At 43.6% G+C, this 26,725-nt stretch overlaps 1 long non-coding RNA gene across 3 annotated transcripts; it reads right to left on the reverse strand.

Moving 5' to 3' along the window:
• Positions 1-25,637, reverse strand: LOC119167510 (uncharacterized). 3 transcript variants are annotated; one of them, XR_012884202.1, is made up of 4 exons: positions 23,649-25,629; positions 11,998-12,186; positions 5,043-5,123; positions 1-858 (listed from the first exon to the last, which is right to left on the reverse strand). It is a non-coding gene; the product is annotated as an uncharacterized LOC119167510 (long non-coding RNA). The 3 variants fall into 3 exon arrangements; XR_012884203.1 differs by having other exon boundaries at positions 5,062-5,123; positions 23,649-25,628; XR_005109237.2 differs by lacking the exons at positions 1-858; positions 5,043-5,123 and having other exon boundaries at positions 9,626-12,186; positions 23,649-25,637.
• Between the last annotated feature and the right edge of the window lie 1,088 nt (positions 25,638-26,725).

Below are 26,725 nucleotides of genomic sequence, written 5' to 3' on the forward strand. Positions count from 1 at the left end.
TTTTTTCAATTCAAAGGGGTTCTTTTATTTGACTAACTGCATAAAAAACCAGCTTAATAATGGCTTCACACATGGCAATACAATGAAAGATAGCAATAAAATGAAAACCGAGGCACAAACAGCAGAACATGAACAAGTGTGGTCAACTAACGTCAAGAAATGCAACTATCACGAGTATAACCATCGTCGCTTCTATGTGCAACCGATCTTTGTTCATGACGAATTCTGTACCGGTACAAAATCTGGTAACTACACTCATCGCCAGAAGGTACGGGGTAAAAGCTCATCATGACCGGCGTCAACGTCACTGAGTCTACAAATTACATCATATTATGATCCTTTTCATGGGTTTATTACCAGAGTGCACCTTGTTGACGTGCCTCTTCAGTGTGTCCATCCTTGCACACACGTAATCGCACACGCCGCAAGCAAAGTTTTTCTCGCCCGTGTGCGTGCGCACGTGACGTTCCAAGAAGGTAGACGAGACCGTCGCGTAAGGGCACAAGTTGCACTTGTACTTTTTCTCTCCGGTGTGGCTCAAGATGTGCCGTTTCAGGCGGTATGTGTCCGGAAAAGTGCGCTGGCACACTAGGCACAGCAGCCCCTTCTTCCCACTGTGAGTGCGAACGTGGTCCATCAGCCTGTTGGCATAAATCGAGGAGAAGGAACACAGTTTGCAGGTATACACCTGCTCTGTCTTCTGCTTCTCGGACACCGTCATGCCGGGAGGACGTGGTGCCAACCGACGCTCGAGCGGCCGGCCAGTCTTGGTCGGCGCTGCCTTGGCCACTAGCACTTCGGCAAGTCCCGTCGCCGCTTGCAAAGCGATGTCATCGCTGTTGGCGATGAGCAGGATTCCTGCGAGGGCAAGTTCAAATGCTCATTACGAAACAGCGCAGAAGCGATTGCAGGGTATGTGTTTGTCAACCATTGTGTGCTGTGCGCCTGGAAATATTACAAACCAGTGCCTTTCTTAAAGGGACGCTGAAGAGAAAAGCAACTTTTTGTGCAAAGGTAAATCGCTGTTTTACAATACCAAAATCGCAACACGTACCTGGAGAAGATGCCTGGCACATGAGAAAACGCACCACAAACAATTACTGATGGCAATGCCACCTTGAAGTTTTTGCACAGTGTCGCGACGTCATATTTTGAAGGCGTCTACTACGGCGTACACGTTACAAATCGGCAAAAACGAAATTTGCTGTCAGATGAGAAAGTCAGAGACATAGCACCCCAAGTTCCAGAAAATTTCGTTGGGGCAATGTTGCCGAAATATGAAAACAAAAAACTTCAAAATCAATGAATTTATGAAAAAATTGACACGAAATGGATTGGGACCATTCTATTCTATTACAAAGCCTATAATGATGAAACTAATAAAAAAGTTTTCAAGGTATAATGGATCAGAGTAACCTGACTTGCTTTTTCACTTTGGTGTTCCTTTAAAGGAAGCACGAAGTATTGTAACTTTACATGTTCCATTGTTGTTCAAGTCGAGTGCTACAGCGTTGGCATTACAGAACTACAGAATTTGAGCAGTTAACTTATACAAGCCTGTAGCAAATGCACAGTGCGGCATTTCTTTCTCACAGCAAATCAGCTGTGCAATAAAGATGCACAAATCAGTATAGCGAAAAATAAACAGGTGAAAGTACACAGCTGGGTCAAGTATACGTAGAAATGCATGTTACTGTACATGATGAACAAGAACCAATAAGTCAAGCTGCATAATCTAGGCAATAATATAACAAGTATTTAAAAACAGTTTTCAATACTATATACAGCTCAACAAACGTCCAAAAAGCTTCAATGCACTCTGCTGCCAATGACACAGGCGCTATGCCGTGCTCCCAACAAGGCTGTAGAAATTAGGCCCGTTCTTCTTCTCCTTCTAACCACTGTTGAGGAAAGAACGAGCCCCCGTGCCCATGGCGAAACCCACCCAATCGACCTCTTCTCTATTCTGAACACCGGTCTGATCCCCTAATGATGATAGTGACTATCTTCGTCGTTCACACAATATTTAACATCCTCCACGCCCCCATAATGATGCATGACTACGAAGAACACTAAACACACACAGGTTCTTAGTACACAATACTAGTGAGTAGTTAATCGAGTTCACAGTCAGTCCATATGTGACAATTCAAGTTTTCTCCTGTGCCGGCTCTTCTAGCGGTGTTTCCGATGCTTGTTCCAAATCGTGCTTTTGAACGTGTTTCTCATGATGGACTTTCAATGAACACTTTAATTTCACATGACCAACGATAATGCAGTCTTTTCCACGATGTTTTACTGTAGCTCGCTTAGGACAGTTTTCTTGATTTTCTCGTCTTGCCTTTGTTTACCTCAGAAGCACCAGCCGTCTCTTTCTGTTCTGGTCTGCTGTGTCTTATACGTGGCTGTGATGCTATTTGGGCATTCTTTGCTGAAATAAGATGGGTCTTCCGCATTGCCCTCAACCTTGACATTTGTAGTTTCCTAAAAGAGGAGAATTTAAATGCAGTACAAGGAACTTGCATCTGTCCTCGCAGTATTCTTTCTGTTTCCACTCGCTTTAAGAAGTGGTCTTGTCTTGCTTCTGCCAGGCGCTTCTAAGCATATTGGTGGTGACATTATTTGGTCTGGAGTTGTCGTCTTCAGCGTGCATTCACCTTTAAGACCTGGCGGTTTACCTTTGTGATCTTTAAAGGCTTCCCAGTTTCCTATCAAAGAAATGTCTTTCACCATGATCAGCTGAGTTGTTGTAGACAGTCTGTCAATATTTTCGTGGGTACAGTCCGCTGGCGTGAATTCCAAAGTGGTGGAAGGTGTCTTCAGACTTGGAGGTTGTTTTTTGGTGTTGGGTTCTTGGTTTGCTTTTTCTGTTCTGGGAACCCTGGTTTGTATGCTGCTGTTATATTCCCGCTTTTGTCCTAAGGCTGACTCATCTAGCTTCTGTGCGACAAGATTGCTATTTCGCACGTAATGGCTAGATGGTGGTGACGGAGACAAAGAGAGTATTTTCCTTTCCTGCTTCTGCTCTCATCCGTTGTTTTATCGCTTCCACGTGACTTTGCCGAGCCTTTTGTGCATCTTGAATCTGATACTCCGCTCTCACCCTCGCTAGAATAATCTGGCCTCCATAAACTTCGGCTTCTTCCATTTTCACTTCCAAATGATCGATGTCAACTGTGTTTGCAATCTCATCGATTCCTCTCAGAACTCATACTGTTCAGTCAAAATTCGGTGAAACTTCTTCAACTCGCATATTGATGGGTGGTTCATATGCCAAAGGTGTCCGATATCTGCGATCACCTGCGTGGCGGCCTTGCGTGTTTGACTCCGCCTTTTGTAGAGGACCTTCATGATCCGGTCCAGTGTGGGAAACACGAGATATCACTGGCCGGCAGTGTCACGAGGAGAAGTGGTAGTCAACACGGCATCCATCGCAGAAGGTTCGCACAAAGAATATCTGTAGGTTGTCGGGCTGTCGTTCTTCATGACATTGCGAATATCGAGCCGTCATCGTGAAGGGCGAGTCAGGACGGAGCCGAAGTAGACGTGAAGGCTCCCATCTCGCGAGCCTCCAGACGATGCCTGCACTCACGTTGATGCACCTTCAAGATGTACCTAGTCGACCTTCTTGTACTGTCCTGCCTTGCGATTACCAGGCCGTTGTCGTAAAGGGCGAGTCAGGACAGAGCCAAAGTAGACATAAGGGCTCCCCCGTCTCCGAACCTCCAGACGATGCCTGTACTCACGGCAGTCTCAGTCTCAGTTGAAACCGGAGTCGCGCTCCCACGTCTCAGCGGAGGTTAGGCCTCGCACATCAGCTTTACCCACGGCGGCTTCCCAAAAGTCCTCGAGGCTACGACGGCGGTCGAAATTCATGAAGTCCGTTCCATCTCACCTCGGAAGGTCCTTCCTCCCGGGTTTTATGGCATCGAAATGTTGAGGAAAGGACGAGTCGCCGTCCCCATGGTGAAGCCCACCCAATCGACGACTTCTTTGTTCTGAACACTGGTTTGATCCCCTAATGATGATAGTGACTATCTTCGTCGTTTACACAATATTTAACAACCACTGCCATCACTACCCACCAATGACAAAAATTACTCTCGGAATAACAAACATTTCAGGTGTGTGCTCTCAAAAGAGAGACAATACATTCTCTATTGCCTTAAAATGTAACCATGCTCGTTGAATGATAAGAACAAATGACATTTTTCAACTAATAAAAACTGACACACAAAACGGTAAAGGTGGTACACATTAATATGGAACACTACAGCTAAATTGGTTTTCATACATGTACATGTAGAACCGTCAATGTCAAAGGACACTGTACACTTCATTAAAAATATTGTATTTTGCCCCTCAAGTTCATAATGCCCCGCAAGGACTAGCACATATGTGATCCCTACGAAATCAACAACGTGGAACCTGCACGGCAAAATGCCAATCTTTTTAATCAGTGATAGCAGAGCTGTCGTAGAGTGATGAAGTCACCCTCTGAAGATCACCGAGGTCATGTATTTTAAAAACCACCACCTGTGCATCTCTACGTTGATCTCATGATTAACAATAAATTCTCTTGTTTCTGTGACATCACTGTTATATGGTTGCACTAAAGAGAGTTCTCACTGCAAACACATACATGCAATTCAACGGCCATTGGTGGTGCTGAGATAAACACCAATAAAGCAACTAAATGGTCACCCCTGCAAAATTTAGAAACCACGCTGTCACTTTGAATGGAAATTGAGCTGTGTATTTATAAAGTATCAGCCACAAAAGCAATTGAGAAGTGTTCCAAAGAATTGGGTCACTGATAGATTTCAAAGTTCTTACATTCAAATGTGACAAAACTACAGCAAGAAAAGTGATGTAAACAACAAACATACATCAGCAGAAAATGCGGCAAGAATTTTTAGTCTTTCTTCATTAACTTCTACTGACCTTTGGTGCTTTTACAAACTTTTTTATAAACCATACACAAGATAACTAGGCAAGAAGGAATTTTAAAACAACATAGCTAGCATAGAAGAAGAACACACATCAGAGATGAAACAGCACCGATTTCTTCCAAGTGCTGCCAGATGTTCTGCTTCTTTCATCGCATAGCTTGCAACCATGTTCTGAAATGAACAGAAACAAGATTTATGTGAAGCAAGAATATCAATGTCTGTGCACTCGCAAAATTCAGAGCTGAACATCAATTTCCATAGCTCTCGGTGCTGCCAGTCCCGAAAGTCTGGCTGTTTCTAAAATTCCTTTGTTAATAAATTTTCAGCATAACATTACCTGAAACAACCGCAAGTTATGCCAAAGCTGAATAAACTCAACCTGCACTTTTTACGGCCCGTCTGAATGAGCCACTCTTGGAATGCACCGACACAACACATCCAGAGTGCAGTCAGTTTTTACTTGACCTTTAATTCTTGCAAAACAAGCAGTGTAGTGCACACAACACCCAAAATGACACCATACATGCCACTGTACTGACTTTTAAATGTGCAACTGTTTAAAAGCTGCCAGTAACTCTTGTGCTCTAGTGTCAAAAACTATCATTATAAGGCACCACCAGGCATTCTCTTCATTGTCTTTCCAGTAAAGCATTATTTTAAGCTATCAGGAATTGGTGCATGCTCTTTTCATTCTATTTACAGAAGCTCATTAAGTCATCAGTAACTTGTGCTCCATTGTGCAAAACTTCTCAGGTGGGTATACACCACAGGAATTGGGCAAGTCCCACTACTGCATATAGCAGGTGCGAGCGTTAAATAAAAACTCTGCTCGAAGAAATAGAGCATGTGAAACACATCAAAGAGAGATGAAAAATAAAGAGGTAAGCAGGAATAATTCAGAGAGTAAAGACATTAGGAGACATTAGGAGAAAAATAAGTTGCCCCGGATGTTAATCTTGACAGCCGGTTCGGCATTGGCATCATTTATTAACACCTGAGCTGTCCAAACAATGTCAAAGAACAAACAAGTTATTTATGGGGTAGCAGCTGTGCGACGATATGCGACACAAGAGGATGAGACATGAGCTCTGAAATTGTGATCACAATGACGTTATGCATTTTTTGTGCCTCCCTTACAAGCATGGCTAGTTTAACTTCCGCCCCTCAGCCCAAAATCATTGAAATATTAGAAACCTATTCCTCTGTCAAAGACTGCACCAAGTATCACAGCTTGAAACGCTCCAAGCAGCCTCAGGTTCAATGCTATGGCAACACAACAGAACTATTTCTTTCAATGAACACACACAAGTGCCATAGAAAATGCACAATCCAGCATTGCTGTCTTTTTCGAAGCAAATCAGTGGTGCATTAAACACACACAAATCAGTACAACAAAAGAGAGACATGAAAGGAATTGTACCAATACGAATTCATTATGAATCTTGTGTAGGTTGTTTCATATGTATGAGAAAACCACAAGCACGCTTCAATGTGCTCAGAGTTTTACCTTAAGGTGTTCAACCACCTCTATATGTAGAAATGCACGTTACTGCACACACTAAGCACAAATTACGAATTCAAGCTGAAAAATCTAAAAGTTACTAACATAAAGTTATAGGAAAACATGGTTCTAGTATAAATAGCACAATAATTGTCTGAAATGCTTCAACACATCCTGGCCAAAATCATGAAAATTTATCTAGAAATGACCAGTTAGCTTGGAGAAGCGACCTCTCAAAAGACAGGGCACTTCTGAAAGATGAACCTGCGCAAATGCTGTAGGAAATGCATAATACAGCATTTCTCCTTTGGAGCAAGTCAGTGGTACGCTAAACATGCACAAGTCAGTATGAAGAAAAATACTTTAATTGTTTTACTAAAAAGTAAACCTACTTCTTGGGCAAATTACCCATTTTGATTAATGCAAACATGCAATCATTACCGAAATGAGTTAGATACCATGCTATCACCTCACATGGAAGCTAAGCTGTTTTCAGAGGGTCAGCCATTAAAGCAATAAGAGAGTTCTCTTAAATTATTGATTTACAAAATGTTTCACAATCAAACATGACAAAGCCATGAAAAACTGATGTAAACACAAACACCAGCAGAAGTAATAAATATTGCCATCCGTCTTTCTGCACTAACTTTTACAGTCACATTGTGCCTGTAAGACCTTTCTCAAAAGTCACTGACCAGCTACTTTGGCAAGAAATAACATAAAAGCAACCCTGCTAGAACCACACAAAAAGAAAGACGCATCAAAGATGAAACAGCCAAGATGTTCGTGGAATGCAAGTAGTGTTGCCCGTATCATGTTGCGGAACTTGCATATAAGCCCTGAAATCGAGACCAAAGCAAAGAATTATACAAAGAAATAATTTTACAGTGATTTGACATTTTTTTTTAATGCATTCTCTACAATGTCAGTATTTATATATTGATTGCCATAGTTCTAGGTGCTGCCACTTTTCAAATACAGCTTATTTCTATAGAAAGCGTTATGGGCAAATAGCTATAACTCATGCCAGAGCTGAATGAACACAACCAGCACCTTCTATGGCACTTACAAGTGTGCCACTCTTGGAACGTTTCAACCCAACACACACGAAGTGTGTTCATGCAAGCTTCAAACCACGCACATGCAAGTCAACAAGCACAGTGCACACAACACCCAAAATCTGTTTGTTTTTACACAGGAAGATTGTTCCAATGTGCCATTTGTTCCAGATCACCCTTTCGCTTTAATGGCCCCAATCATTGTCACTGCCGAAGGTATAGCCCAACTCATCACGAATCTTAAGGTTTCTACTTCATCAGGTATTGATAACATTTACTCTAAAATACTGAAGAACGCCACAGATATCTCCAGCCGCTTCCTCTGTCTCCTATTTAACCAGTCGCTATCATCAGGCGAACTGCCCAAAAATTGGAAGATTGGTAAGGTCACTCCCGTATTTAAGTCCGGTGACAGGCACTCGCCCCGTAATTATCGACCCATTTCACTTACATGCATCTCTTGCAAACTACTGAAACATATCGTGGCTTCTCATATCTACGATCACCTTGAATCGCACAACTTCTTCTTCTCCCATCAGCATGGCTTTAAAAAAGGCTACTCATGTAACACCCAGTTATTCGAATTCACGACTGACCTTCACTTTAATATGAATGCTAACGAACAAACTGATTGCCTCTTTCTTGATTTCGCCAAGGCATTCGATACTGTCCCTCATTGTCGTTTAATGTGGCCGCACTCCGTATTGATTCATTAATCCTGTCTTGGCTACGAAGCTTCCTCTCTTCACGTCAGCAACTTACGGTGATCAACGACATTTCATCTAACCTTTGCGACGTCACATCCGGTTCCCCAAGGCAGTGTAATGGGTCCATTACTTTTTCTAATATACATTAATGATTTGCCCGATAACCTTTCATCCACAGTTAGGTTGTTCCCTGATGATTGCGCCATATACCGCAACATTAAATGTTTTAATGATCATTCCGCTCTCCAAAATGACCTTGACTTAACCTTCCGGTGGTGCGAAACTTGGCAGATGTCCCTTAATGCCTCTAAATGCAAGTTAATCTCTTTCACTCGAAAGCATAACAATTCAGCATTTCACTATAAGATTAATAACGCCGTTGTGTCAGCTACACCATCTTACAAATATTTAGGCGTTCACCTTACATCGGATCTATCCTAGACTACGCATATAGCAGCTGTCTCATCGAAAGCATCTCAATCTCTCGGATATCTCCGTAGAAACTTGCGCAACGCTCCTTCTAATGTACACGCATTATCATATATTACTTATGTTCGCCCACAGCTAGAGTATGCATCATCCACATGGTCACCATATCAAGATTACTTGGTACGTATGTTGGAAGCCGTCCAGAATAGGGCAGCGAGATTCATCTCCGGAAACTACGACTATCATTCAAGTATTACCCTAATAAAACAAGACCTTGCATTTCAGTCACTAGAAATACGGCGCAACATTGCTCTTTTATGTCTGTTTCATAGGTACATTTATAGTAACGAAATTCACTGTTTACCACTTTATTCTCCTGCGCGCACTTCCCAGCGCATTCACAATGCCCGTAGTTTTATGCGCATTCATGATCACACGCAGGCATTTAACTTATCATCACTACCTCGAGCCATTGCATATTGGAACGGCCTTCCGGATCATGTTGTATCCATTTGTAACCGTAAAATTTTTCGTGACAACCTGATTTCGTTGCACTCTAGCATTGTATAACGCTGTTGCACCTTGATTTTTTATTTTTGTAATCTTTTATATATGTATATATTTTTTCGTCTGCTTTTCTCCTTTATTGTTATTTCGTTTGTATACTGATGCCCCCCTTACTCAATGCCCTTCAGTGGGCCTGTAAGGTATTTTGAATAAATAAATAAATAAATAAACACCCAAAATCACAGTGTGCATTCTTCTCTAGTCCCGATTTTTCATTCATTCATCATGCCTCAAAACAGTATGAAATGATTTTCAAGAACACCATCATAGTTATTGACTTTAGCGCAATGCATGTGCTACGTAAGCAAGCAAGCTTCGCTTTGTAATGAGCAGCATACATTTTCCTTCCATGGAGGGACAATTTGCCGCACTGAACATTGCACTGGAATGCCTTACATCACTACAAAGGTGTTGAATAGTGCAAAGTCATTTATTGCCCGTCAGGCAATCTTTCTTTTTGCAAGACACGGTGATGCAAGAACACAAGCAATCACAATTCAACACTAAACAAAAGAAGTGAACGCTACAGTGACGTGACGTGTCGCCTGCTGTACGAATAAAATATGTTCACGAAGAGCACCGGCGAAGAAACCACACGCTACAGCACTTTCAGTTTTAGCAAAATACGGTGCGTAAAATAAATATTCTGTAGCGCTAGTAAAGCATAAGAAGAAAAAAGACTTGCTGAAATGTCTTCATTTTTCAATTTTTTCCAACTGAGCTACAAAAAAAAAGAAAACATACGTAAGATGTGTCACCAACGAGACCAAATTGCATCACTTGGAAAACAGGCTCGCAGAAACTTTGGCTGTTTTATCGGGAAAACGATCAAAATGATGAGCTCAACACCATTCACACTGAAATGTCAAAACTCGCAGAATCACTTACACAATCGCCGAAGACCACTCGAAAAATTTTTTTTTTTAATGTCAGTCGATGTTACTGAGCTTTCCACCTGCCTTCCCTTCCGAAAGATTTCTGCACTTAATGTGGTTTAGCGCTTTCTCGCACCTCCGGCCAAAAGAGACAATGCGTGATGATGTCAAAATGTGACGTCATAAGAGCGTCATCGTGCAGACCAATTTTCGTGATCTGCAACATCATGATGCAATGACGTGACGATTGTTTCCAGCATGACCTGTGTTGACACCGAAAGACGATTTTCGTGTTTCATGAAGCATTTAAGGTACTTGCCTTATTAAGAGGCAGTTGCAAGCACAGGAACTGGTTAACAACATAATGAAATACACAGACGATGTTAGAAGAATCCACCATTGTACACAATGCATTACAGGCAATCGGTTACTTGTAATCGATTACATTTTTTAGTAACTTTTTAATAACTTCTAATACTTTATCAAAACTGTATGTTGAGCATAATCAAGTTAAATTATCTTGCGACTAATTGCTTTCAACTGAATACTTTTTTTTTGCAAAAACCAAGTTTCAACTAGTCTTTAACGGCATTCCTCATTCCGAAAAGTATGCTGTAATAAGGGCAGTGTACAGTGAGCTTGAGCAATGAAAAAAGGACAATGCGTTGTGATCACCAACCTGCGATCGAGTTCACCCTTGTGCTAAATAAATAACCGCTTCATCGACTCAATTGCCATCAGTAAAACACCTCGTATATTGACAATGCAATCATCGTGTAGAGACCCCCCCACATCCATGCTAACGGACTTTTCTACAAAGCATATATTTCACCTTTTCCTCGGCATTACCTGTAGCTCCTAACACAAGTGCCACCAACAGTGGAGCCCAACGCTTTATAGAGGACACGGCGACTATCACGGAAGCAATGTCCAACTATGAGCTAATCTGCAAGGTGTGTCCGCATTATCACACTACCCTTCCCTCCAGCACATGCATTGAGAGAGTGTTCACGGTAGCAGCCGGTCTCTAAAACATCAGCGGCGACAATTAGAAACAAATTTTGTAGAAAGTTCGCAATGTGTAACACTGCATCACAGAAGGTACAATAAGCTTGTATTGTGCTCTGGCAATAAAATTTTGAAGGAAAGTAATGCAAAATTTACCGACTACATTTTTGTAATAGCTCAGTTACATTTCTGGAGCTGTAAGTGACCACTGTAATCAACAACATTCAAAATGGAGTAATTATAATTGCTTGCCTATTTTTTGTAATGAGTACGTGTCTGGAAGAATTAGTGATCACTTAGACGGCAGTATCGTATACCCACAACATTTGCGCATTTTATAGTATCGATTTCTCAGCCAGACTTTGGAGCCACACTGTGCGACTCGGAACGCCATTAAACACTAAACAAGGTAGTGATAACAGAACAGGTCAAGTGAGACGGTGCCACTGCCTTCAAAGAGCAGCTTCGGAACGCCCTGCTCTTTAAATTCACAGCAAGAAGTGTAACTGCAGAAGAGTCTACGAGTTACACCGGATTATCTTTTTTTTTTTTTTTCTGGCAGATTTACCAAGGTGCACTATGTTTATGTGCCTCTTCAAGGTGTTTATCCTGGGAACATGTTTGGACACAAGCTGCAGGCAAATGTCTTCACACCCGTGTGTGTGTGAGTGTGTGATGTTTCAAATACTTGGTCGAGACACACGTGTACGGACACAGGGTGCACTTGTGCCTCTTCTCTCTGGCATGCATCGAGCTGTGATTGTCAAGCCCTCCATATCTGGATACGCCTGCAGGCACACGAGGCACGACAGCTTGACTACATCTACGCAGTGAGCGCGGAGGTCTTGCTTTAGTCTGTTGGGGTAAATCGCGGAAAAGGAACACAGGTCGCAGTAGTACCGCTTCACATTCTCTTGTTTGGCGTCAGGCCGGGAGGATGAGACTCCGTCTGGCTGGGAGGACGTGGTGCCAGCCGACGTGCGCGTGGCCTGACGGTGTTGGTCGGCGCTGCCTCGGTCGCCTGCATTTCGGTGAATCCCATTGTCACTTGAAAAGCAATGTTGTGGCTGTTGGTCATGAGCAAGATTCCTGCGATGACAAATGTAAATGATCTTTAAGAAATGATCCAGAAGCAATTGCAAAGTTTGTGTTTGTCAACCCCATGCAATGCTCACTCGTCAGTGTAATTAACATGGCCTTAACAGGTTACTGACAAATTTTAAGTTTGAGATGTGCCCTTCATAAATATTTTTGGCTAAGTTTGAATGGTGTCTGTCACCTGAACGTTATTTTATTTCAAGTGCAAACAGCTCTTGGAAACTAAACGGTGCATTCAGCACCCTGTGGCATGGATATTACTACGACGTGCTTTGGTGTGGCCCGTACCACCTCAAGTCATGATGTGCCAGTCACAATGACGTCGATGATCCGAGTGTTCTTATTGTGGCGCCAACTGATGCCAACATTTCAAAACGTCTTATCATTCCTCATGCCTAGTCTTCGTCGCACCGCTTCAAATATATATGTCGTGTGCTTGCTAATCAACATGTCGTGGAACAGTCGTGCGCTGCAGAAATGTTCTTTGAAGTGCAGAAAAAAACTGTAAAAGTGTGTTGCTTCATTTTACGCATGGTACACCACTAGCAAAGTCAGATGCCATAGAAATAGAACTGGTAGAGGAAAGTATGGTATATAGAAATATTACTGCCAACAAGTAACATATAGAGAGTGTTAATAGAAAATCATAGTTCGTACATACACTGTTGTGCATTAGTATATTGCCTAATTACCATAGCCACTAATGTGAGAAACAGGATCAATGGGGTCATATAATGGCTCAAGAAAGAATCTTGCAAAGGACAGAAATTTTAACGTAAAAAACCTAGCATAATCCACTTTTCTGCTGGTGAGTAATTCTGAATGGATGGCCTGGTCAAAGACTTTTTGTCAACAATACTCACTAAAAGCAAAGAAACATACGTATATATCATTGTGGCTATTCAAAGTGTTGCAAGATGTGGATATCATCAGGTAAATCGATATTTTGCAGGCCCCTTTGCATGTACAGGAATGCCTTACACACTAAAACTGTCTAATAAAGCTAAATGCAGCACATCAGCAAATATGGCCCAAGCGTGCATCCCCAGGCACTTTCTCATCACGATTTGAATGGCGTCTCTTTCGGAATCGCTGCCTTTAAAGGGTCGATGCTAGAATGCTTAGCAATGTCGCAAATTACAGCGATTCCCGATTCGACGTCATCTTCATAGCTTGTCCACACTCTTGATGGCAACGACAGGGACGCTGGTGACAATGACAACTTCATGTGCGCGCCTAGCCAGTGAAATGTCAGCTGATCCTTGTGTCACTTCTTTCTGTGGCCAGTTATTAGCCGTGACGTAGTCTGGAGGTTACCTTGAGTCAGCGCTGCTAGCGCTACAAATTGGAGGTCTTGCAACGCAATCTTATTCGTCAATTCATTGCATTTTCAGTCGCAAATCACTATGGAAAATATACGAGTGCACGCAGCCCTTCCCCTGTGCTCTGTGAGCCCTTGTTTGTAACGTACCGAACTTGTGCTCTGCAGTTAAGCATAAACATAGCCAATGCACTTAAAAGTCGATCCTCAACAAATGCAAAAAACTGTTTCCAAGGATTCATAGCATGGCAAGGAATAAAACCAACCAATAAAGAACAAACAGAAAATGTACACAAGCACTTGTTGCAGAAATGCAACTTATGCCATCCAATGAACTGGCAACATGACAGACGCGTTACATTTACAAAAAAGTTTCCCAATACCTGTTCTGCCTCGGTAATACCATAGCGAGACTTTAAAAACCCATTTTGATTGATTGATTTGTGGGGTTTAACGTCCCAGAACCACTATATGATTATGAGAGACGTTGTAGTGGAGGGCTCCAGAAATTTCGACCACCTGGGGTTCTTTAACGTGCACCCAAATCTGAGCACACGGGCCTACAACATTTCCGCCTCCATCGGAAATGCAGCCGCCGCAGCCGGGATTCGATCCCGCGACCTGCGGGTCAGCAGCCGAGTACCTTAGCCACTAGACCACCGCGGCGGGGCTAAAAACCCATTTTGCCCAAGAAAGCAATGTCGGAATGCTTGCTCGCAGTCTTAGACAACTATAAGACTACAGAAAAAAAATTTTTCAATGAATTTTTCCCTTTTCCTTGAGCTCTCATTTTGCCGTAAGCAAGGCCTTTTTTTTTTTTTTATCAGCTAGCCTATCTTTTAGTTTCACACATTGATTTTATTAAAACAAGGATGTTATTACTGACAATTGATTCTGCATTTGCTTCTGTTTACAACCCAGCTGTCTGAATTTTTCATTAAAAATAAAGAAAAATTACAAGACAGCACGTACAGTAAGGTTTGTAGCCGAGGAGGTTGAGATGAACTCCCTAACTATAACCACAACAACGAGATTAAATTTTTTTCCTTCACCTTTCTTCACACACAGCTTGTTCAACTTCCACCCCTCAACCTCAAATCATGAAAATATTGAAAACCTATCCCTCTGAAGACTGCACCAAGTATCACAACTTCAAGTGCTTCAAAGTTATTCAAGTAGAATAACTATGGCAACATCACAGAACACCTTTTCAGCCATGAACATATACAAGTGCTGAAGCAAACGTACAATCGAGCATTTCTTTTTCTTTCGAAGAAAATTAGAGATGCATTAAATATAGACAAATCAGTACAAGGAAAACAAAGACGGAAATTACACAAATACAAATTCATTATGAATCCTGCATAGGCTGTTTCATGCACACAGGAAAATTTCCAGCATGCTTCAACGTGCTCCCTTAAGGTGTGTAACAGTGTCCACATAAAATAAATGTACATTATTGTACGTGCACTGAACACAAATGACAAATTCAATCTGAAAGATGTAGTTACTAACATAAAGTTATAGCCAAACATTGTTCTACACAAAGCATGATGACGGTCTGAAATGCTTCAACACATTATGATGAAAATCAAAGACGTCGTGAAATGACACACGCGCTTATGGAAGAGACAGCCCCTCCTAAAGACGAGAGATTATTTGGAAATAAACATAGAGAAGAGTAGTAGCAAATGCATACTGCAACAGTATTCTTTCAAAGCAAATCAGCAGTGCTTGAAACATGCACAAATTAGATAACAAAAAAAAACAAGCACAGAAAAAGAAATACACAAATACAAATGCAATCTGAATAATATACATGTAGAAACATATGCTACTGTAAATTGTTTGTTGCCTTAAAAAAGTGAACATGCTTGTAGGTGAAATGACACCTGCAGACATTTACAGACATTTACACAGGATGTGCAGACATTTACATTTGTGCAGACATTTACACAGGATGGTGGTACGCTTGATGGCGAAACTCCCATTGTACCCAAGAGCATGTGCCACAGTTAACTGCAAAAAACCCCATGAACCTCACTTTTCAAAACTATCTTGAACATCCAGTTTGTAATGTTACCCACAGCATTAGCAGTAAAGTGGCCTCTCTGCGAATTCAACCATGCTAAACCAGAGTTTCAAAGCTGCAATGTTTTCCAGCAGCATTAGAAGAGTTGTTGCATAGTGATCAAGTCAACTCAACTATATCATTGAAACCACAAGTCTCAGAAACTACTCTCATCTCCTTGTTGACCTCTCAAGCAGCGAAAGTTTATGTTTCTGTGGTTGCAACAAGCAGTTTTTACTGCAAACACGCACATTGAATAAAGAGATGCAATTTAGCAACCAACATTGGTGGCAGAGAGGCAAGCACCAATAATTCAAGTATGTGATCACCATTGTAATGGGTTAGAAATCAAGCTATCATCTCAAATGAAAATTGAGCTGTTTTGAGAGAGTCAACTATTAAAGCACGAAAACAGTCTTCCAAATACATAATTGAATTACTAAAATAATTCAAAATTTTCAACATTCAAACGTGATTCAGCTACAAGAAATCCAATTTAAACGAAAACATCAGCAGAAGAGGCAATAAGAATTTTAATTAATCTTTCTCTATCAGCTTCTACAGTCATTTAGTGCTTGTACAAGCTTTTTCACAAGTCACTCAACAGCTACCTTGACAAGCAATAACTTTTAAACTCTGCTAGAACAATACAAAGGAGGTACACATTAGAGATGAAAAAGTCAGGATGTTCCTGGTGATGCCAGCAGTGTTGCCCTAATCGTTTCTCAAAACTTGCAACTAAGCCTTGAAATCGAGACCAAAACAAAAAATTATGCAAACCAACAATTTTAGTAATCGCACACTTGTGAAGTACAGATCTATCGAGTCAGTGTTCATACGCCGATTGCCATAGTACTAGCCAATCTTCACATATAAAACATTATTTCAAAACAGCTATGATTCACGCCAGAGCTGAATTAACTCAACCATCACTGTAAGGTCGCACTCGGCGTGACATCCCCCACCCCCTTCTTTTTTGGTAACACGTCTTCCCGAGAAACGGAACCGGCTCAGCATGGCACCCCCTTCCTCGCTTGCCTGACACATTCCAGAGAAACGATGCCCAGCAGCTTCCTCTCCCAACCCTGCTCCTTCCATGAAACTGCCTGTCCAGTCTTGACGAGGGCCGCGGGCAACAAGGACAGGGGGATAAAAGAAGCGCCTGGAAAAAGACGGAGGGGGAGAGACGGGGGGAGGCCTTTTGCTACTAGGAAAGCTTGCCAGACACCAGCCCGACTGCTTTAGGCCCCACTGCGGTTCATACTTTTAGGCGCGAAGCTCCTTGGGGTGTGGGTCTGTCCTTCCTCCGTTGTTGTTGCACGTAGCCACCGGTGACACATACCCGCTCTAGTGGCACATACCTGCATCGGGCGTTCGTCCGTCTGCTAGTCTACCTGTCCGTCTGTCTACGCATCCGTCCATGCGTTCATCTTGTGAACACTCCGAGTACCGCCATCTCCCATCTCGCATCACCTGTGTCCAGGCCCGAACTGAGCAGCGCAGTCCGCCAACATGCCCGAAGGTCTTCATTGGAGGCCGCGACCCTAGAATTTCTAACGCTGGACATTCCCATAGGATAGGATATTGCCGCAGAGACTACTTTAAATTAGGTTTCTACCAGGAGAACCAGCGAGCAGCTATGCAAGCGTCCACAATGCAGCGCGCCTGCTCACGCTTTCTGCGGCACCGCGAGACATGCTCCTCGTGCTCTTGACAGTGGCCTGATATTCTGACTGTAAGAAAGGTGTCCGAGAGAGACGTTCGTGTGGAACGCTTTAGTGGACTCAGTTATTTCACCTATTTTTATGGGCACAAGTTCACCCTTTAATATAACGATTGTTTGTGAGGCCCTTTCGCAATACGGGACAATGTGGCCAGTGGCTTTGGTGGTACAGTATTGGCAGACACTAGAACTATAGATGTGAGGATATATCTGGTGCATAATGACAGGGTTCGTATATGTGCATGTTTGTAGCTACCGCTATCGAATGGACCGGGCCCGATTCAGCTTAATTTAAATATATTCTAGACGTTTGCTGTGTAAGACCATTCGTATAGAGTGTCATACAGAGGAAACCCACAAGAGGTTTGTTACAGCCTCAAAATGTGATGGCGCTATCCTTTTAACACTGAGGGGCCTGAAGTAGTGAAACAATTAAACCGCATACAGCTCCGAATACTCAAAAGATTTAGCAGTTTTCAGCAGTTTCTGGGCATTGTCCAAGCAGGTGCTCTATTAGTTCCTGAGAATGCAAGACCCTACACAGATTAATTTTTTTTCTTCATTTACAAGTTCTACATATCTGTGCAGTTGCCTAACACAGGTGTCTAACGGTCACTTTTGATTGCAATTGTTCTCGATGCAGATGTAATTTCACGATCATCATTGTACGATCAGCTTCGTACGTTGATGTGGCAATGAAGGGCATATATACGCCTACTGGGCTGTAGTCAAAGCGCTTTCTTTAGGAACAATCGGCTCAAACCACTCAGAGCGAAGCCGCGGTGCCTACGTAGTACAATACATGGGATAAGTCCCTCCGACCGCGTCGCGCAGACTTCGCTCAGCTTCCCTCCGAAAGCCGCGATGGTGCTGCCACATGTAGCCTGATATCTCATGGCTACAGGTGGCAATGCACTACGAGTAGGCTGTACGGACTGCTCCATTATAACTAGGTGAATGAGACATTTACATGTCCAGATGCGGGAACGCTGTAACTACGGTTAGCGTTGAAGCGGTATGAGCCTTTGGACAGAAGATGAAGAAGCGCGAGGGCCGGGGCAGGAAAGAAGAGGAGGATGAAGTGAAAAATAAAGCAGATTAAGATGGACGCCAGTTCCATACTGAAGCTTTAATGCTGTTCCGTTATTTTAAGTAGGAACACTACATTATTTTGGCGCAGCCGGCCATCGAAGCCATCATGTGGGTGACGTTCTTCATAGACGAGACCTCCGAGGAGATCATCTTTTCGAAGTACCAAGTTCAAGACGAAGCAGCGGTAGACCTACCTCGTGAGCTCAGCTCGGAAGAACTCGTAAACCTGGTTGTGGAAAAGGCAGCCGTAGACACTACTGAACTACGACGGAAAGGTGCTGTGAAAGTGAACTTGCGTGTGGCGACCTTCAACGACCTAGTTCTTGAACCAGCGCGTCGAAAACACTCAGGATCACGATCTTCGACGGAAGAGGTGAGCCTCGTTTTGAAAGCTTTTCAGCTGCAACAGGAACAGATGCTTCAACAAAACCAAATAATGACATCTCTTATAAGCTCTCTGAATGCTGAGAGACCGACACCTAATTTCGTAGAACCTGATGCTTTCGACGGTGTGTCTTCAAATCCAGAAAGTTGGCTTGATTTCTACGAATATGCCGCTGGAAAAAACAAGTGGCTCTCTGATGAGGCTAAAATCACCAACATGCGCGTTTACTTGAGAGGTGTTGCGCGAAAGTGGTATGAAACATGCATTCTGGAAGACAGTGACGACTCTTGGAGCCAGTGGAGGAAAAAGTTTTTGACTGCATTCCGAAGCAATCCAGTAGAAAGATGGAACACGGCGCTTAATTTCAAGTCTGAGCAAAGCTGCCTTGTCGAGTACTTCTTTGAGAAACGCCGTCTTTTAAAGCTGGCGGAGCCTTTGCTTCCATCTACGGCCGTAGTTGCCTTAATAATGCACGGATTGCACACTAACGTGTTGAAGCAAGTGCAAATACTGTCACCAAAGACTCTAGATGACCTCCTCGCGTGTCTTCAGAACATACCATCAGCTTCGGAAACAAGCATAACCGCCGAGTCAAGCAGCTGTTTCAGTCGGAGTAAATCGGACTGGTCAAGCCGCGCTCAGCGAGAACCGAGCCACCTCGCAACTCGCACAGATAACTTGCCCTGGCGTGTTCCAAGAGGTCGAGTGAATAATATCGACACTGAAGCTCAGGAGTATTCGACAGAAAAAAAAACTAATAAACGAGGGTGATCAGTCCCACCCGATGACTCCAAATGAGACTGTTTATTTAAGTTGCTCTAGCCTACTTCACATTCCCGTCAAAGTAGGAAACAAACATATGATGGCTCTGGTAGACAGCGGTGCTTCTGTGTCCATTATAAATGCCAAGCTGGTGGATGCAAATCGCTTGCATAGTGGAAGAATTCTACGAGTACAAGGCTATGATGGAAAAGTAACGTTGCATGATCAGTGGGCCTTGGTAAACATCGAGTTCCAGGGTCAGCAAATAGAGAGCGAAGTGTTGGTGATAGAGGGGGTAACGTACGACTTTTTGCTATCAAGACCAGATATAAAGAAACTAAAGATCAACGTGTACTGGGACGATGTGGTTCTAGTAGAAGGAGTAGCAAGGAACGAGACAAATCAAGGTAGACAAGATAATCTACGAGTTGTCAAGTGCGCGGCGGATATCGCAACGACCTACCCTGAACTTGTATGCATAGGAAGCTATCCTCAGGCGATGAAGTCCCACAAGGTTCCTTTCGAACTCGCTGACAAGACCGTCATCCGGAAAGCACCTTACAATATGTCAAGGGAGCGAAAGATGTGGCTCAAGAAAGAGTTGCAGGAGATGCTAGATGCTGATATCATACGACCTTCGGTATCACCCTTCGCTTCTCCCATAACGATCGCACCGAAAGAAGACGGAACCTTCAGATTATGCACCGACTACAGGGTTCTCAATCGTCAGACAGAACTCATACCATTTCCTATGCCGAAGATCGACACAATTATAGATGAGACCGGGGGTTGCCGACATTTTTCCCGCATCGATTTATGCAAAGGTTTCTGGCAGATCCCACTAACCGAAGAAACAAAAATGTACACCGCTTTTATCACGCCATTCGATCTCTACGAATACAACCGGCTCCCTTTCGGTTGGAAAAACTCGCCAGCGTGGTTCCAGAAGATCATGAACGACGTCCTAAAGCCATTCCTTGGTGTTTTTTGTAATGTGTACATAGACGACATTATAGTCTTCTCCAAAACAGAGGCTGAGCATCAGGACCATCTGTCTCAGGTGTTAAACGCCTTGAGCTTGGCACATCTCAAGGTTAATTTTAAGAAGAGTGTATTCTTTCAACAAAAAGTGGTGTTTCTTGGAAGAGTCTTCGATGGGAACACCAAAAGCACAAAACAAGAGTCCGTCGAGAAGATCTCCCAGTTGAAGAAACCATATGACGTCCATTCACTGCGTGTGTTTTTGGGATTGGCAGGACATTTCCGATCTTTCATAAAGGACTTTGCTGTCAAAACTAGATGCCTCACGCGCTTAACGCAGAAAGAAGTTCCCTTTGAATGGAGTGACGAATGTGAGAGAGTCTACCGTGACTTGGTGCACAGAATTTCTTCTGACCCCGTTCTGCGTATACCAGATTTCACTTTACCCTTTGAATTGAACACTGACGCCTCACATTATGGGACTGGTGCAGTGTTGTATCAAAAATGTATTGAAGCATCTGGCCGAGAAAAGCGACACGTAGTCGGTTACTACAGTTACACTTTCAAGCCGTCTGAAACAAACTACACTACTACGGAAAAAGAAGCACTGGCGGTTCTGAAGGCCGTTGACTACTTCCGCACGTACCTGGAAGGTACGAAGTTCACTTTGTTCACCGATCACCAGGCACTCACTCATCTCTTGAATATGACCCAAACTAAAGGGCGTATCGCCAGATGGGTGAATTACTTGCAGCAATTTGACTTTACCATCTCGCACCGACCAGGACCGCTTTTAACCAATGCAGATGCTCTATCAAGATTGATGGTACAAAACAACACAGAAAAATCTGAAGAAATCAATGAAGTGAAGCTGTGGGAAGGCTCAGAACAACTGGTTTTTACGGAAGGTCGGTATCAAGTCCCACCAACTCTTGTTTCCAAAGTGCTTTACTTGTACCACGATAGCCCAGAATCTGGAGGACACGACGGCTTTTGGCGTACCTACAACAAGTTGGTCAAGAGGTTTACGTGGCCTCACATGAAGAAAGACGTTAGTCAGTACGTTCGTTCATGCCATGTGTGTCAAGTACACAAAGTCAAGTATAAACAGCCTACGGACACCATGATACTACCTTGCCACTCGAACGTGCCTTTTGAAGTAGTTCACCTGGATTTCGCCGAACTTAACAAGAAACGGGAAGGAGTCAGAAAAACGCAAGCTTTTCTGCTGGCCATAGATGAATGCACCAGGATGGTCGCGGCACGAGCAGGAAAAGAAGATGCAAATAGCGTCATAACCCTTCTCGAAAGGGACATGTTTAGAACTACGCGGACAATCGTATGCGATAACGGCCCCGCGTTCAAGAGTGAAAAGCTAGTAAGATGGGCTCGAGATCACAATGTATCGATCAAGTTCTGTGCGCCATACCATCCTGCGGCGAATGGGCTTGCAGAACGTGCCATACGGGACGTGAAACAATACATCAAGATGTACGATAGTTTTCCTGGGGGATGGAAATGTTCTTTAGAAGCAGCCGTAAAACATCATAACCGATCCTACACCAGTGGCTTGGGGTGCAGTCCACAGTACGCTTCTACAGGAGAGACCCCTATTCTGCAGGCAGACCGTGAGTTGGGACTCTTGGAAAACCTCAAGATTGTCGAGGAGAGGCAACAAAAATCACAGGAGGAGAGGTACCGAAAACGAATGAAAAAGAATTTCGACAAGAGGCATCGAGCAGACATGCCAGACATTCAAGTCACCGACCTCGTACTAGTGAGAAAAGGAATAAGAGATTCCAGTGCCAAATTTTATGGGCCTTACTTTGTGACCAAGACAGCCACCCAGAACGGAATTTTGAAGACTGTCTGGTACACTGGTGAACGTGGATCTGTTGAATGTGCTTCAATTGGGAATGTCTTCAAGTATTACCCCAGGAGGGGTAATTAAAAGAAAGCGGGAAGGGTGAAGCGGTATGAGCCTTTGGACAGAAGATGAAGAAGCGCGAGGGCCGGGGCAGGAAAGAAGAGGAGGATGAAGTGAAAAATAAAGCAGATTAAGATGGACGCCAGTTCCATACTGAAGCTTTAATGCTGTTCCGTTATTTTAAGTAGGAACACTACAAGCGTATGGGAATAACACTAGTGAACGCTTAATGCATCAGCATGGGCACACAAACTGTGCTTCCATCCAGTTGGAGAGCTGCAGTTTACCACTAACCGCGATGTGGGCAGGGTTCCATCATGATTGCGCCGCTTGTTGACCGCTTCAAAGACGCTAATGAAAAAGCAGCACCCAAGACGGTGGCTGCAGGCAGACTGATTTCGGCAACGTCTTCCAAAAGTTCGTCAGCTGGTTTGTCTCAACAGAGCTGCTGATACACGAAAAAGTCTGGCAAAATAAACGACACAGGTTTCAACATTCAAGTGATACCGGTAAATCGGTGATACGACAGTGAAACTGAGCACATGACCACTTAATTCAGCGAGCAACAGTGCCAAATATTACCGTAGCAGGTGCAAACGTCACCGTATTACCGTGGACGTAAAGCAAGTGGTAGCTTTAGTTAAGTCGTTATGTCTAGACGTACTGCTACTGTTGGCTCTAGTTGCTGTAGTTACGGCTGGATGTAACAATAGCGCTGGCTATAGTTACGTCTGGATGTAACGATAGCGCTGGCTATAGACGTAACTATAGCCAGCGCTATCGTTACGTCTGAACATAACCCTAGCCACACCGAAAAGAAAAAAAAAGCTCCAGACGCATTTTGGGCTGCAGAAATCCGGTGGTTTCTTCCAACCACTACCACCACATCCGGCTGACACCCGCGTCGCGCTAGAGATGGCGCCACCGCTTTGGCAAGCGCGCATTTGTCAAGAGAATCGCTGGGTTGCCCGTGCTACACACTCCCTCGAGTTTCGCGTGATTCAGGACTGCACTATAGGTGAACGCATGGGGGAAGGGTGAAACAAGGACGACAGTAGCGCAATATTCCGAGCTAAACCACTACAATAGCGTTACATTAGCAGCAAAGTTCACGCTAAAATTAGCGCTGCACTAGAGATACGTTTCGTGAAACAAGGCGTTTTCGTACGCGTGGAAACGCAGCGTACTTACTTCAAAGGGTTCCTGCTTGACCGTTGCCGCAGTGCTGAGCACACTTCGTCGCTTTGTTTATCACTCTGCTGCTCTTGTGGCTCGCACCTGATGACGCCCAGACCTAGCACAGACGGAAAGATGGTCGGCAAAGCGTCGCCGCTGACATCCGCTTAACGTTCGAAGTGTAGGGAACACACACACAGCCTGTGACGGCCGCGTCGCTGAAGCGAGAGCTTGGGTATCGCGGTGAGCCATTCCTTGCACCGAAGGTCGTCCGCCGTGCAAACGTACAGTAGCTGAGACGGGTCGTTCAGTTCGAACTCGTTAGGACAACCCCTGATGCTTCACGCAATCTGTTCCATTGCTGTACGATGACTGAGAGTCTCACGGTGGGGAGAATTTTGAGCGAAGTTCCCTCGCGGCACGTCGAACGACGACTCAGCTAAAAAAAAAGGTAGCTGTACGCAACATTATGAAGCAGAGTGTCGTTAGCCTTATGTAAGAACGCACGGTTGTCGAAGGCACAGGACATAGAGTTTCCATAGCACAGGACACACGCTGCGAGCCTGGAATAAAGAGCCCGCCCACGGAACACCTGCCCGCCTCAAAACATTACACAAAAAGCACACGTGCCTCAAAGCCATGCATGGCGCGGATCGACACGGATTGATGAAATATAGTAATCAAGACGTGTACTATTTCAAATTGTAAGGAAAAAAATCAACTCAAAAGTTTATAGCATTTAAAAAGTACTAAGCTAAACATATACATCAACTGTAGTTTCGGTTCTCGTTTTGGCTCTCGGGCCGTTCTGCTGCTGAATTGTGTTTCGAACCATTCGAATCCGCAACCTGCACGGACCGCAAGCTCGAGAATCGAGACACACAGATACGCAAAACATGAACCGCCCACGTGAAATGTTAGCGCGCCATTAGGGGAGCGAGTTGAGAACACACACCAGCTGCAAAAAGGACGCTACTACAGGAAAAAAGGTGTCTTAAGACACCTTTAGCATTGCGGATCCTTTTGTGTGAAGCCAGCACCTTTAGATCTGCGTCCTGTCAGTTGCCTCCACCTTGCCCCCTTTTTTTTTCCCGCGAATTAGTTGTATATCACGTCAGTTGACGCTGCATTAACTAGCGAAATACCAAAGGAGCGTTGCGTTCACGCAATGCATACTCATAGCGCAAAACTTGCAAGAATCTATTGCCTCAAGTCCTTGGAGCACCTTCCAATGATAACCAATGGACACGTATGATGATGTTTGATGTTTTATGGCGCAAGGGCCATTTCACGGCCAAAGAGCGCCAGTTCATCTTACTAAAAATATTGACAATGATTCTGATAAGCGGCTGTATAAGGGCCATAAAATTCCTCGCAGTAAGGCGGGTAAAAACATACAAGTAATAAAATCATGACCGTTGAGTGAAAGGTGTGTGTGGCGTGAATAGATGACAAAAGTTGGTGATAATAAAAGACGATGGTGGATATGTATGGCATTAGCACAAGTGCCTCACTCGTTCAAACCCTTGCGTCCAAGGGCCGTGAGGCACGTGCTTTCTTGTGTAACCACCGCAGCAAAAACCTCTCTGGCCCAATGGACACGTAGCACTAGAGCCCGATTAATTCCAGTAAATACAAAGTATCCCACGGATATCCTGTAATGTTCCAAACATGCTGGCACTCTATTCACGACAGATTTCGGGAGGACATCCACGGGAAAAAACTAAACTCATCCCACAAGCAGATCACTACTCAGAACTTGAGGTTTTTGTTGCGGTCATCGAAGCAGCAATCAGAGCCCATTTTGGGTCATCAATTAAATCTTAATTTCGTTGTTTCGAATAAATGCGTGCATTAATAATTTAGTCACAATGTTTCTATCATTTGAGGAGATAGAATGCTGTCCAAAAGATAATTGTATGGTCAATAACCCTTTGAAATGGGCAGACTTAATATCATTCTCTTGGTCAAATTAAAATAAAAATGCAAAAATTAGGACCTCAAGTTTCTTCTACCTTTAAGGCTGTGCAACAAAGGTGTGCTGTGTGACCTTGGAGGTTGTGTTTTGTTGTTTGTATCAAGCAGCATTCAATAGATGGCAGTACACTGCACACGTGCCTAAAGTCCCTCTATCTATATATAGGGACCTTACACGTGCCTAAAGTCCCAGGGGCTTTCACGTGCCCCATACGACACTACCAAATAAAAAATATATATTAATTCTTATGTGGCGATATCTGAGTGGAAGTGTTGGTGTTTAATCACGATTTCTGTGATCCCAAAGATAACACGACCTGCCCACGAACAACACCGTTCTGTGCACAGGCATTTCCATCAAAGGTACGAGGGGGATCTCTTTTAGACATCAGCAAGGTCCGGACAAGATTTATGTGTCAAAGGGACTTCCTTTTGAGTTAGTCTGGCAAGGAAGGAACCTGAATATTTTTGATAATCTTCAGCGAATGCCTTAAAATGTCTTGCTAGTCCTAGAACAAAGCGCAAATGAACAAACGTTAAATGTTCCCTATGCTTACCACCCACAAGCTGAGCCGCTGAGAAGTTTCCAGACACCGTAACGATTCGCTGTTACAGCCATAGGTGGGAAAAACTCACTCATCAGTCGACTCACTCGGACTCAGATCGAGCCCCGAGTTGGATTGAGTCCGGGTGAGTGATATTTTGGCGAGTTTGAGTCCCGGCTGAGAAAAAAATTGAAAAATTTTCTCAAGAGTAAGTTCTAGTGGGTTCGGCTCAGGAAAATTCTGGTGCGCCTAAATCTGGGTGAATACAAAGGGCAACAATTATTTCTTTAGAGAGTCTGAATGAGTTCCCCATTATTTTGCCAACCTATGGTCATTTAGTCTCATCTTCAGCATCACTATCAGCCTAACCTGGATTTACGTCTATACTCACACGCATTCTAAAGCACTGTTGTTCATACTTTATTCCACTATTTATTGATCAGAGGCGTGAACTATGTAAGGGAGTGAATCAATGTTCCCCCATCACCAGCTATTATTCCACAGAAGTTTTTGATATTCTCATGTCATCTTTTTCAAGAAAATGTCCTTGCTGGATCGCAACTACTCATA

Source organism: Rhipicephalus microplus, chromosome 6, assembly GCF_043290135.1.
Source record: "Rhipicephalus microplus isolate Deutch F79 chromosome 6, USDA_Rmic, whole genome shotgun sequence".
In the NCBI taxonomy this organism is placed as follows: domain Eukaryota; kingdom Metazoa; phylum Arthropoda; class Arachnida; order Ixodida; family Ixodidae; genus Rhipicephalus; species Rhipicephalus microplus.